Source organism: Choloepus didactylus, chromosome 14 (genome assembly GCF_015220235.1).
Source record: "Choloepus didactylus isolate mChoDid1 chromosome 14, mChoDid1.pri, whole genome shotgun sequence".
In the NCBI taxonomy this organism is placed as follows: Eukaryota; Metazoa; Chordata; class Mammalia; order Pilosa; family Megalonychidae; genus Choloepus; species Choloepus didactylus.
This window is the reverse complement of record NC_051320.1, coordinates 6,362,593-6,377,356: the sequence shown is the minus strand read 5'-3', so window position 1 is coordinate 6,377,356 and position 14,764 is coordinate 6,362,593. Positions and strand designations below refer to the sequence as shown.

At 36.2% G+C, this 14,764-nt stretch overlaps 1 protein-coding gene and 1 pseudogene across 2 annotated transcripts in view; one reads left to right on the top strand and one right to left on the bottom strand.

The window, feature by feature from the left end:
• The window catches only part of LOC119509590, a 47,526-nt pseudogene extending 34,240 nt beyond the window's left edge, over positions 1-13,286 (top strand).
• The window catches only part of SNTG1 (syntrophin gamma 1), a 1,042,376-nt gene that overhangs the window by 887,787 nt on the left and 139,825 nt on the right, over positions 1-14,764 (bottom strand). The window lies entirely within an intron of this gene.

Below are 14,764 nucleotides of genomic sequence, written 5' to 3'. Positions count from 1 at the left end.
GAAAACTTGCAATACTACATAAATGCTCTATATTTGCATTATTCCTTTGTTTAGAATGTAAATTTTTTTTATTTTTAATTGTGCATTAGTTTTCATTAACTGTGTCAAGACATAGACTTTATATATGTTCTAGGATATTATCTTTCTGAGAGTAGTACCAGAAACTACAAAAATGTATATATGACTCTATATGGTAATTCAGCATATTTTCTTCTGCAAGGAACAAAACAAAATACAATTCAATCTGGCTCATGCAATAAAGAGGATTTATTGGCTCATGTAATGGAAAGTCAATAAGCAGGAAGTTCTAGTGCAATGATGTCATAAATACACCTGTTCTTTGTCTTTTTCATTCCCTCTGCTTTGCTTACTGTGATGTTAGCTCCATTCCAATGCTGGCTCCCTCTGTAGTTTTAGGTAGCTATGGGGCCAGTTACTTCCTCAACTATGTTCACGGGTGGAGAGTGGATTTCTTCCGGAAGATATCTCTGGAGATTAAGGAAATGTGGTGATTTCTCCAAAGGCCCCTGAAATCTCTCTGCAGCTCTCACTGGTCTATGTTGGATCACATCACTACAATAGTGAATAGTTGCCAGCAGATGGGATCTGTGGACTATGATGCTGGCAGAAACTGTAAAGGAAAGATCAAAGCACATTTGCCATGCAGCTGTGGGAAGACAACACGAGGAGAGGGACACTGTACTGGGTAGCCAGAGATAGTAGCTGTTGCAGGGCTCCAGGAATTGCAGATCTTCTAGATGTTGACACAAACCTTACTTCTCAGCAGCTATGACTTGCCATTGCTATCCTTCTCTTGCTGAGATTTGCGGAACTACCAGCCTTTTTGCACAAAATTCCAAAATAACTGTGTTTCCCAAATTTACTAGGAATTCTGGAATAAACATCTTTTGAAACTTAGGGGCCTCCAATTTAGGTGAAGCCATTTGGCCTTATGTAGATAAAAATCCATGGGACAAAAGGGAAGATGGAATTTAAGTAGCCTTATTATCCTTATTACTCTTTATTGAACCCACACCATGTACCAGTGATTATGCTAAAGCACTGTGTACATTATCCCATTTAATCTTTACAAATTCATAATTGGGGAGTCATATGACACAAATGAAAGACTTGAATGTGAGGTTGAAGGACATTAAATAATGTGTTCAGGATCAACTGGTCATCGTGTCTTTCTGATCCCAATATAAACACTGTTAACAGCTACCATCCTGTGTCCCTTTTGCAAATTTTGACAAACAAAACAGGAATAAAAGAACTAACATACATTTGGATCACTAGCAAAGTCTTTTAAGAGGAAAAATAAACCCCAGGTCAACTGCAGTGAAATTCACCTCCTCCAGATTGTTCTGGATCAGGACCAGCCCTCAGGGAAAAGGAGGGGGACACCTGGAAGCATGAATTAATTCTAACTGATAGTGCCAAGTGAGCAAGCAATTTTCATTTGGGCAGTTTCCAGAAAGAAAATGACCAATCATTTTTATTCCCCCTGGAGACACTGGCAAAGTGTTCTAATATATACAAGGACAGTTTCTGTTGCAGGAAAAATAAAAGCAAGTAACTTCAGCATCAAAACACATCTATCTTCTAAATAGAATTTTCTTATAAGAGGTTATTCAGGGGACAAGTGAATTTCAAGCTATAGTTTTGCATTTTAATTAATCAAAGTAGGAAGTAAAACTTCCCATGATAATTGCATCATTCTGAAATTTATTTTTTTTTTTTTTTGTTCTTGAATTTAAGTGTCCACTTGAAATTAAATAAAATAGAATTTTTTATTTCAGGTACTTAATGGAAAGTGCTAATAGCTGCTAGATTGTGTGAAGGCTGTCCTAAAGTATATGTGTTTCTAATAAGACTATTGCAATTGTTTGGAAAAAAAATAGCATTAATATTTAATATTCAGTAGTTAACATTTATATTTTAAATAATGATAAGAAATCCCCAACCCTTTATTTTAAACAACTATAAAAAGCCATTCCATTTTTTAATAATAGCTTTATTGAGATTTAATTCACTTCTTATTAAAGTCTTCTTTTCAAAGTGTAAAGTTCAGATTTTAGTATATTCACAGAGTTGTATAAAGTTGCCACTATCTAATTCTAGAACATTTCCATCACCCGCAACACAGAAATCCAGTACCTATTGGCAGTCACTCCTCATTCCTCCCAGCTCCAGGTAGTCAGTAGATGTACTTTGTGTCTCTATTGATTTCCCTGTTCTAGAGATTTCATATGAATGAACAATAGTGGTTGTTTGCATCCTCTGCTTTCACTCAGCATTAGGCTGCCAGGAGTCACCCACGTTGTAACATGCTCATGAGTCTGGCTGAGTTATATTCCACTGTGTGGATGGGCCACGGTCTGTTTATCCATTCATCAGTTGATGGCATTGCTGTTGTTACCAATTTTTGGTTTTTGTGAACAATGCTGCTGTGAACATTTGTGTACGAGCTTCTTGGGTTTTTGGTTTTGTGTGTGTGTGTGTGTGTGTGTGTGTGTGTGTGTGTACATGTTCTCATTTATCTTGGGTATATCCGTAAGAGTGGAATTCCTGGGTTGTATGGCAACTTTTATTCTATGCCTTCAATTCTACCAAATTTGGAGGGGGCTTTATATGTAATCGCCTAATCAAATTTAAGAATCGAGACCTGTCAAGGCCCACAATGAACAAAAGAAGCACTGATCAGTCCCCCCAATACAATTTTACATTTATTTTCAAAACCAAGGGAAACAATTGAATTAAGATATCAAACTTATATGAATCCATTCATACTATAAAACAACCCATTCTGATCATAAAAAATACTCAAATCTCTCCCTTTTAAATTGGATGTACTCTTTTCACATTCACTAAAATTTCTGTCCATTGCTGTCCCATCTCATTCCCCCCAAAAATGAACCTGCTCACTGAAGCACGTTCCAAATCAACAAATATTTCATATTAGTGTGTGTGCAGAACACTTAAAAATGAAAATAATCTCATCATTTTAGTCACGCCATATACCCTACACCATTAGTAACACACACAAATAAGAATCCTTACATTATAGTCCTTCTCTCCCAGAACACCATCATGTACTTGGAAAAACAACACAGCTAAGGAAAAGAAAAAAGAACAAATAGTACTGTAGACTCTCCTGAGAACTAAATCATATTGATATTGTCCTTGGGTTCACAGGAGGGAGGAGACCTCTGAAGGCAGGCCTTTTTAAAAATTAAAAAGTCTATTTTGTGATACTTCACTTTCCTACAATTAATTATTTAATCTCATTACTTCAATTTGCACCTGTTTCTTTGAAGTTTACAGAGATATTATTCAGTAATAGAACTTTAAAATGTTAAAAAAAAGTTTTCATAGTATGTCTATAATTGAAGGTGCCAAAAACACGGCAAGCTTGATAAAGTATGAGCTGAAATTCGGCAGGACATTGGTGCAAGAGCCCAAATCCCATCTCTCAGCCTGACCCTGCGTCTTTGTTGCCTGTGTCACCTTCAGCAGCACTAATTTCTCTGAGCTTAGCATTCCTATCTGTAAGGCATACCCCCTTGCCTTCTTCACGTGGAGGCTGTGTAAATCAAATAAACTGATACCTGTGAAATTACTTTAAAAACCATAGCATTTTGCTGCCAGCCGCCTGTGTAACCTCGAGCCAGCCGTGTGGATTCTCGGGCTCAGTCCTCTTGGTGGAACGCTGTTTGCAGACGAGGAGGTCAATGAGCTTCAATACACAGTAGTGGATTCAGTGATGTGGAGCTCTGGATTGTTACATGCAGTCTGAAGCATGGGGCAAGAGGCCTGGCAGATGACCTTTTGGGTCATGGTGGTCAGCAGGAAATTCAGCTAAATTAGAGGGTAAGATATCTGAGAACAAAATGGAAGGTAAAGGGAAAGCTTCTTTTCTTCGTTGCTTGACACTGTGCTCCGTTGCTTTCAAAGGCCACATGCCCAGACAAGGAGAAATAGTTTCTATCAGCTAAAATAAGCTAATTTTTCTGATGCTGACCTGAAGGGCAACCTCTTGTCCAAATCTATAATAGAATGGAAGGAGGTACATGATATAACCAGCAGGATGAAGTTATTTCTGACTGTATCTGAAATACATGAGCTCTACTCTCACTTACATGTGCGTGACATTTAGGTGCATGAAACAGGAAAACCTTGGCCTAATGGATCCAAGGAGCATGAATACTCCATATTGCTTATAAGAAGTAGAATACTGTGATATTGGCATTACAGGCTAGCTTTTTTCAAGTCAAGTTCAACATTGAAGTTTCCCTTTTTTCATGAAAAGTGTGGCTCTATAAACCCTCACCCTGTCACAGCATTGCTGAAGGGGGCATATAGAGGGATAAAAGCATACTGAGCTAAAACACAAAATGATAAAAAGAGAAACCAAGCCAAGGTAACAAGGACAAGTAGGCATTTGCAGAGTGCACACAGGCTCTTCAAGCTTTCTGTGATTTAATAACTTGAAAGAATGGGAATTGATAGATTTTTAGAAATATACTTGATGACATCTGTGCTTAAAAATCTGAACAAGGAGTAACAGCAGTGAGAGAAGGATGAAAAATTCTTTGCCATGAGTATTAAAATCATCGTTTTAAGCAATCAGTCATCTCAAGACAAGTGGTAAGAGGCATATCGTGGAATTTGAAATATGAACAGATGCCATCTGTCTTGATGTAGCGTGGTGATAGCTATCGTGGGCAGCATGAAATGAAAAAATATTCAGTGAATGAACACACATGCTTTTAGCCAGACCGGCTAAAGACTTCTTTTATAGTGAGTAATGATTAGAAGTTAATACCAGCTATAATTAATCAATTCAACAATGTTTATTAAGCCAGGAACTAAGTACTAGGGAAACAGCAGGGAACAGAACTGAAGCAAACACATGCACAATCCTAGCTCCTTTTGAGCTTACATGCAAGTGGGGGAGACAAATTTAATCTTTAAAAATGAATGTATTTAGTAGGTGAGCTGATAAGTGCTGCAGAAGGAAATACAGCAGTTAGTGAGAGAAGGCAACCGTGCATGGCAGGGAAGGTCCAGTGTCCATCCCATAAAAGGTGGCCGAGAGGGCAGGGCTGTGAAGGTGACATTGAGCCAGCCTTGAAGACTCGTCACAGGCCATCGAAAGACCTGGCTTTAATGAGAATGGCATGGAAAGTCACTAAAAGATACTGATAAGACTTGATTTGACTTTATTTTAATAAGATCACATTAAATGTTGTATAGAAAATCGACAGAGAGAAGGAAACAGACTAGGAGCTGGTTTGGAGGCTATAACAAGCCAGTGAGAGCAGGGTGTTGTCTTGGATGACGGTAACAGTGGGGTAGCATGAAGTGGATGAGTTCTGATATATTTTGAGAGAAGAGCCTGTCCCTTAATGGAGTGAATGTAGAGTGTGTGAGAGAGAAGAAAATGCTCAGCTTCAGCCACTGGAGAAATGGAGTCATTGTTATATGAAGAAAAATGCTGAGGAGCAGGTTTGAGAGGAAAACTCAATGATTAGGTTTGGACATCTTAAGATCAATATGCTTATTGGACATCCCAGGAGCCTTGTTCAGTAGGCAACTCCAAGATGAATCTAGAACTCAGTCGGGACATCTGATTTGGAGATATAAGTTTCAGAATCATCATAGTCTTTAAAGGCATGGCACTGATGGAATACAGATGTCCAAGGGTTAAGTCCTAGAACTCCAAGATTTCAAGATCAAGAAGCTAAGAAGAAACCACAAATATTCTGAGTCAACAGTGAATTTGGAGGGAAACCAGGAAACTGTGTTTTCCCACAGATCAAGTGAAGAAAATATTGCCAGTGTGAGAGTACAATCAATTGTGTCAGATATGGTGACAATTAAACTACAATGACCACTAAAAATTGGTTATTGTTTTGGCAACATAGCGATCATTGGTGACCTTGAAACATTTCAGTGGTAGGATGAGGGAGGACATGATTTGAGTGGCTTCGTAGAGAAAATGGGAGTGAGAAGGAACTGAGGAAAGTATGTAGACAACTCAATCAAGGGGTTTTATCACAAAGGGGAGCAGAGAAATAAGGTCATTTTTATAGGGAGAAGACAGATAAAGAAATTCATTAACTATTTTGATGGGAAAAATAACATGTTTATATGCTGGTGGGAATAATCCATTAAGGAATGGGATTTGAGGATTCAGTAAGGAGAAGGAAGAATTTTTGGAGGGATATCCTTGAATTGGCAGAGGGAACGGGGTATAATTCAAAAGAAGATAGTTCAGCTTTAGACGGATCCTTAGATCATCTGGAGATGAAAAGGACAATTTAAGGACCTTAATGAGAGGAATAGATGTATTAGGAGCCTCCGAAATGCAATTGTCCATGAATTATATTTTCTCAGTGAAATATGAAGTAAGATCATCACCAAAGGGAGAGGATGGGGGAGGTAAGTGTTGAAGGTTTGAAGAGCGAAAACAGTGGGAGGCTGAGTGATTAAGGAAATTAATTAAGTCGTAACTTGAGGTTCATTTTCATGAATTAAAAGTGAGAGAATTCTGAATGATAATGCTTTCTTCAGCTATGTGCAACTCTGTGAGAGAAAGCAAAGAATATAGAGTAGGATTGACCTAGACTGGAGTTTTCCAGCATCCATAAGACAATGTAAAAGATGGCAAGGGATGCAGGGGTATAGCAATTTAAAATGACTGAATATAGAAATTAGGATATATATGCATCCTGGGAAAAGTAGAGACTAAAACAAAGAGATCTATCAGTGAGGGAGGAGAGAAGGGGTCACAGGTCATGATTTTGTAAGACTGATGGAATTAGTCATAAATAAATATACATGTACACATATACACATATACATACATGTATAAATCATTATATTTAAATTAAATATGGCATACACAGTTCTCATTGCACAGTGAGAGTTTATATAGAGAACAACTTCATGGCCTTGCAGAGTTGCCTCATTAAGGTAGATCCAACTTAAAATTGATATTCTGAATGAGCAAACTAAGTAAGTAGCTCACAGATGGCTACTGTTAACAAGGCTAATTATTTTCTCCATGTTCCATTCATTATACACACATTGGATAAAATAAGCTTATTAAATAAATTCATTCCATTATTGCCACAATCTAAAAAATATATAGGATTGTCTTTCATCTTCAAATATAGGAAAAGCTGCTAATTGGAAAGTCTGCTAGAGTCATTGCCCTGGAGATCAGAAGTTCAAGGTAGATGAAAAATGCTAGTTATTAGAAGCATAATCCTTTGAATAGTATGAAGTAGTAAAAAGCTTTGGAATTAGATTTAGATAATTGCCTGGGAGCAGATTTTAATGAACCCATCGATTTTCATTCTGTTATTTAGTCAAATGAAATTTGAATTTTTATAGTAGTATTTTAAGAAAAAGTACTGGCAGTTTATTTTTAGGAGTTTTTTTTCATTGTTTTAGAAAGTATATTCTGTTTTAAGCTTGTACTCATTTGTAAGCTTTCTAGTGACAGATAAATTCTCTCCAAAATGCAATATGAGGCTCTTAAATAAAACTAGATTAGAAGGAAAAGAAGAAGTGTAAGGACACAAAGAATAAAGTACTCTCTCTTTATGAATGTTTCACCAAATAATGTGGAGGAAAAAAAGACATATTGCTTCTGCTTTAATTTTTCAGCTATGTTTATTTATCTAAGAATAGTGAGCAGTGCAATACTTATTTCTAGGAATTTTAATACTGCATGTAATTTGGTGTGTGCCTTTTCCCTTAGAAAAATCAAATCATCCTATTAAAAAAACAGTTGTCACAAAAATATGAACTACATTCTTCTATTTTATTCATTTTTATGGATACATTTGGGGAAACAAATGTATGAAGGAAATGAAAGGGCTAAGGGCTTGTTTTCTAAAACAGTAAAAAATAAGACAAACCAAAAAATACTAGTTTAAATATTTAAATGATATAACATATATATCCAGTGATCTATAGTATTTTTCTAACTTCTAGGAACCTTCTTTTCTCACAATTTGCATTATTTTCTTACATTTTCCCTGTAGTTGTTCTCCCTAGCTGAGGGTGAAAATTTGTAGATTCTATGGAACTCAGCAAATACGTATGTTTTGGGAGATAGACACTTAGACCTAACAGGAACACTGAAACTTTAGGGTATCAGAATATCTTGACCAACACCTACCTAAATAAAATGGGGTTCAAGTGAACAGAAGAAAAGAGGAGCTATTGAAAAGGCAGTGAGTAGTGCCCCAGGGGAAGCTGCTACTCTAAACCCATCTTTCTTTCCTTCTCTATTGAGCACAGATTCCACCATCTGTCCTGCCAACATCCTGAGCAGGTTTGCCGTAAAATTCTTTTCCACTCACCTGGTGACGTGTCTAGGACAGGGGATGTGGCCTGGATAAATCTGACTCTGCCAGCTCCACATAAACCTAAAACTGCTGAAAGCTATTGGAGAAAATCGCAAAACTCAGCTGGGTTCTCAACACTGCCCATAAAACCTGCTAAGTCAAGTTTCAGTCCAGTTCTCCTTGGCAGTTATTTTCTCAATTCTCCATTCTTCTCAAACTCGTAGCCCTGTGGCCACCCTATTTACTCTCAGAAAATGTCCTATTTCCCATTTGCCTTGAAAAACAGAACAAAGCAAAAACAAAGAATCATCTAAAAATAGCACTATCAACATTTTCAGAATTCAACAAATATGCCTGTAGCTGTGCTCATCCTTTCTTCATTTCCCATTTCACACTAACTTAAATTCAACACTTCATCCTAGTTTAAGATCGCATCCACTCTATAATTGTTGAAACCACTGTCAGTTGATTATTCCTTCTTCTCTTATTTCATTGTTTTAATTGCCTGTATCATTCTCAGGACTTTCCCATCCTAAAACAAAACACCGAGAGATCAGCCACTAACTAGCAGTACAATCTTTGACAAATCTTACCATCAGACCTCAAAATTCTCCTTTGAAATACTAGGTGATTTGGCTGCACAATTACTACAATTCTTTCTAGCACTTACAGTCTGTTAATTAGAAGACCTCATGAAACATTGAGATAATAGAGTGTTCTTTACTGCGTCTTCAGACCTGGGATGATTTTAAATGAAATCCAAAAGTAGCCATCAGTATTCTTAACACCCTGCCTTTGAGAATCCCTCTAATACATTCAGTGTCTTATGCTCCTGATTTTCCACCATAAAACATTGCCATCTTCCATCTCATTACAACAGGATGATGGGTAATATTCTTCACAATTGAAGGGATTAAATTAGATAATCTTTAACAGTTTTTACGTGAGCTGTGGAAGAATCTTATTGTATTTGGTTATCCTAGTTCAAGGCACATCTCTTCATTAATAAGAATAGTGATCTTAAGCATTATCACCAATATATCAGGTATGTGGTTAAAAAAAAAATATTTTATCAAACATCCCACTCACATTGTCTAAGGCAAAGCATATTTACACTATGATAAAATATAATGTAAATATTCATATACATGTGCTTACACATACACATATATTCATAACAATTTGCAAATGCAGAACTAAACATGTAATAAAACTCAATATACTACAGAAGTTAGAAAAGATATCCTAGGGGCCTAGAATCCTATGTGTTAACAGAGTAGAGAGGGATGTAAAAAGAAGAGACCTTTCTTACAAATGTAAGAGATAAGAGATCAAAGGTGTTTTTAATACAAATATGATAGTTATCTGATATTCAACTCATTCAATAGTCAACACCACTTTCTCTTCAACATAGAGCCCAGAGAAAAGGCTTAATCTCCCTCAAGTATCTTTATTGTTGATCTTAAAACCATACTAATTATAAATGCATATATATATGCACATATATATATGTACATATATATGCATATATATAATGACTAGCATTTCCTCATAAAGGAAGAGATTTAGAACATGTAAAATTTGAAGTGGATACTTCAGCTCTGTAAACATTATACTCTGTTTTCAACTTTTCATTATCTATATCATCTACATGTGTTTAAGTTGAAGCCACAAAAGTAAAAGGGAATGCACATACATAATATAAGCTACTGGGTGAATTCAGAGAAATTGTAGTATTTCTATGTGCATTTTATTTATCAAGAATAAATTTTTAGCATTACATCTTGAATTCTGTCTGGGAAGTAATGTAATACACAAAATCTAATTGCTTTCAAGTGGTCCATTGCTAAATGAGACCCACTTTCACCCCCACAGGGATGATAAAGTTTTTTAATCAGGAGAAAAGAACTGTTAAGAATTCCACCATTATGCTGATGTCAAGAGCTCTGAAGAAAGCCAATTTAAGTTTCTTCTAAAAATTTAAGTTGTCAGTCCAAATATGTAGAAGTTTGCTTCTAGTTAAGATTTCTGAGGCTCTCTGTGTTCAGTTATGACTTTTATCTACCAAGATTTAACTATGCAGTCCATTAAGTAACGTAAACATTAATATGCTTCAAATCAGGTAGAGCCAAATCTGTTGTGTGTATCTGTGTAGGAGACAGCATCTAACAAAATAATTGTTTTCAAATTATTTTCGAAATAATTTTTCCCAAATTAAAAATATGCGTGTGTGTGTATATATATATATATCATATATATCATATATCATATATATATATGATCCTATTATGTAAAATTGTAGTAAGAGTTGGTTGCTCTGTTTGATTTGCTGAAGTTGATTGCGGGGACACCATAGCCCTCCCATTCTTCAACCTTCTTACCTCTGCTGTCCACACACAGATGTCCACCACAAAGTGACACCATTTTTAAAAATTCCTTCATTTCTTACATGCCTGGTTTGAAAACTACTGCAAACTACTGTAATTTGAAAGTTCGTCTCCTTCTCCTTGACTATATGAAATGCTACATTTTGTAATTCCAAGAATGCCAGCCACATTATGCAAAATAAGTTCCATGGATGTTCAAATTCTTTTCCTGCGTAGGAACATATGCTCGAAGCGAGGCATGGAAACAAAGTACAATACTATGGAGCACATGGGGAAGAAAATAATAGAAGAATTCTCCTTTAACACATTCTTTGTTTTGTAACAGCTTTAATGACATGTGATTTACATACCATAATATTCATCAGTTTAAGTTGTACAATTCATTGGTTTATAGCATTTTTACAAGTGAGCAGCCATCACCACTATCTCGTTTTAAAATGTTCTTATCACCCAGCACAGGCTGCCCAGCCGACATGGTGCTGTCGTGAGCCGATCTGCTGTTCCCCTCATCTGGTAACTGCTGCCTAGTTAGAGGGCTCTGCCTGCATCCAGGGAACAAAGAAGACAAAACCTCAAGACACTTCTTTTAGAAAGGAAAATATGTTTTTTGTGCAAAGAGGAAGATCAGACATTATCCAGTAGAAACCAGAGAATCATGACATCTGAATACCAGGTCCAAGAAAGGACAAAAGTTCTGAAACTTAAAACTAATATGGCTGGTAAAGAAAATGCCAATAGACCTATAGAGACCAAAAAAATATATATATACAAGGATGGGGAAAATTGTATTCTTTAAAACCTTCTAATGAATTAATCAATTCAAATATAGTACTTGATATACATAATTTAGAAGATAATAATCAAACTATTCAGTTATTACCAATTAAAGATGATCCCCAAAGTCAACATAGGATATTTAGCCAGGGATTTCACTTAAAAAAAATAGTAAAGAAAACCAAATGACCACAGAAAAGGCAAAACAAGATGCTACTAACATTCCCAAGAAACCTGTGCTTGGATCTTATCATGGCCAAATTGTTCAGTCTAAGGTTAATTCATTTAGAAAACCTCAAAGAGTCTAAGATATGAGTTCTGCCACAACCAAGAAACTTTCAACTACTGTCTCTGAAGCCACAGAGCCTCAGCCTGTAGACAGCAGCAGTGTAACAATGAAGAGTAATAGAGCTTCGGACAGAACTACCGCAGAATGTGTGACAACAACATGTCAGTACAGACAGCTTGTGCGACCTTCTATTAGAAGTCACCACAATAACAGCCAGGACAAGGTGAAACAGGGCATCAGCAGAACATCTGCTAATATTACAGTCCAGAAAGGGCCCACTGGAAAGTAATTGCTACGATTAAAAACAGATTTATCTACTGTCAAAATCAGTTCTTCTTAAGACACATAAAGAAATGAGACATCATCAAGAAACATGGCTTCTGAAATTATAACCAGGCCACCTTCATCTTTTAATAACAAACTGATAGAAAAGCCCAAAACCACTGACCAGCAAAGGTGTATCACAGCCTTTGTTAGATCAGCTCAACCCAAAGAAACTGCAGAAGAGAGAAAAATCCATTTGACTGAGTGGAAAGCTGGCCAAGGAAGGGTGTTGAAAAGGCCTCCTTGCTCTGTACTTACCAGCTAGAACCTGAAGGATAAAATGAAAACCCTGTTGGGTGTTTCTGGACTACAATGAGAGAAGAAGATGAGCAGAGACTATTTACTGAAAAAGTAAATATGATGTTTTCTGAGTGCCTGAACCTGATTAATGACGGATGCCCAAAAGAAGAAATATTGGCCACACTGAATGACCTGGTTAACAATAGTTCAGGTGATTAAAAAAAAAAAAAAACAAAACATGTCAAATATTGAATATGCCTTGCACACCTTGAACCAATCACAAGTCCTGTTGAATATATTATCACAATCTATGAGAAAGCCATTCTGGCAGAGGCTTAGCCTATTGAAGAGATGAGATGTGCAATTGTAGATTTTCTAACACTGAAGAGTCAAGCAGAAGTTAATTTTGGAGAAAACATTGAGGCTTGTGCAGCCACAGAAAAAATCCAAGAAGTCAACACTGAAAATATAGGATTAACCTAGAACCAGGAAAACTGGAAATGGAAAATAAACAACCTAGAAATGTGATATTTCAAGATGGTGAAAAAGAGCAAGAGGACAAAATAAAAGAGCCTATCAGTGATGCCAAAACCCCCAATAAAGAAACTAGAGCGAGTTGCTTAATTAAATATAATGTTTCTACTATGCCCTACTTGCAAAGTGTAAAAAGAGAAGATGCAGTTTGATGAAACAAGTTCTACGTTCAAAGAGCTGAAGTTTCTAACACCAGTGAGATGTTCTCGACATCTTCAAGAAAACAATTCCAAATTGCCAGATACATTGAAAGACCATTATTCTTGTGTATCATTGTTAGAACAGTTAGCAGAATTGGGAAGCAAATTGGATGCTCTTGTTGGCCATCCTAGCTCATCGCTCTGCTAGATGTACTCAGAGGTTGAAACATAAAGCTCAGATAAGGAATGGGATGTTTAATATAAATACAGTAATGTCAGAAAATGAGATGTGCTAGGTAAAATTTATATTTATATAAAAGAAGGTTCTTTGTGGTAAGAAGGAAAAGGTGCTAAACTTAGTGGATATTAGAAACCTTAAAGGTAGCCTGAGTTCCTTTCTCAGTTAAACTTCATAGCTTCATTTGATGTAATTTATAGATTATTGGAATAGAGTTATGGATGGAATATATGATATTTAATAAATGTCATTCTAGTTTAGGTAGCATTTCTAAAATAACGAATATTTAAACCTGTTTTCCATCATGATATAAAAATTTTACTGTTAAATCATGTTCCCTGAAACCTGTTATATACAGTAAACATTTCTCTTCTCCTCACACATAAATACTACCAATAAAATTATTTTGTAAAGCCCTGAATTAATATTTAAATGATGTACACAATCTACCAATTCTACACAGTTTCAAATAAGTGGTTTTTTCATTGTAAAAGATTATTTTTAAAACAGATGAATATGATGGAAGATCACATTTCATCTTATGTTCATTCATTGCATTTGTGTAATAGCTGCTAACTTTGTTCTATTTTTTGTCTTTTGTTCTGGAGAGTAGGACTTTTATTCTTTTTTTAACTGTGTACCTATTATACATCCAATAAATTAAAATATGTGTTAAAAAAAAAAGAAACCCAGTACCATTAGAAGTCACATCCCATTCTCCCCTGTCCTCTCTCTTGGCAAACACTAATCTATTTCTGTCTCTATGGATTGCCTATATTGGACATTTCATATAAATAGAATCATTTAATATGTAGTCTTTTGCAATTGGCTTCTTTCACTTAGCATGATGCTGCCAGATTCATCCACAGTGTAGCATGTCTCAGAACCTCATTCATTTCAATGGTGGAAGAGTAGTTCATAGTATGAATATAACACATTTTTAATCCATTCATCAGTTGATGGCATGGAAGTTGTTTCCAGTTTGAGGCCATTATGAATTTTACTGCAATTAACATTTGTGTACAAGTTTTTCTATGGACTTGTTTCCTTTCCTCATGGATGTGTACTTAGGAGTTGAATGGATGGTGTTGCAGTTTGCTAATGCTGTCACTACGCAAAATACCAGAAATGGAATGGCTCTTATAAAGGGGATTTATTGGGTTACAAATTCACAGTTCTAAGGCCATAAAAATGTCCCAGCTAAGGTGTCAACAAGAGGATGGAAGGCCTGAAGGAAAGCCAATGGCATCAGGAACACCTCTGTCAGCTGGGAAGGCATGTGGCTGGCATCTGCTGTTTCCTTATTTCCAGGTTGTGTTTCAAAATGGTTTTCTCCAAAATGTCTGTTTCCTCTCTCTTCAGTTTCTGTGTGTCCTTGCTTCTTTCTCCCAGGGAGTTTCTCTCTAAGCATCTAGGGGCCCTCTCTTAGCTTCTCTGGGGCAAATTCTGGGCTTCATCTCTCAGCTTAGCAT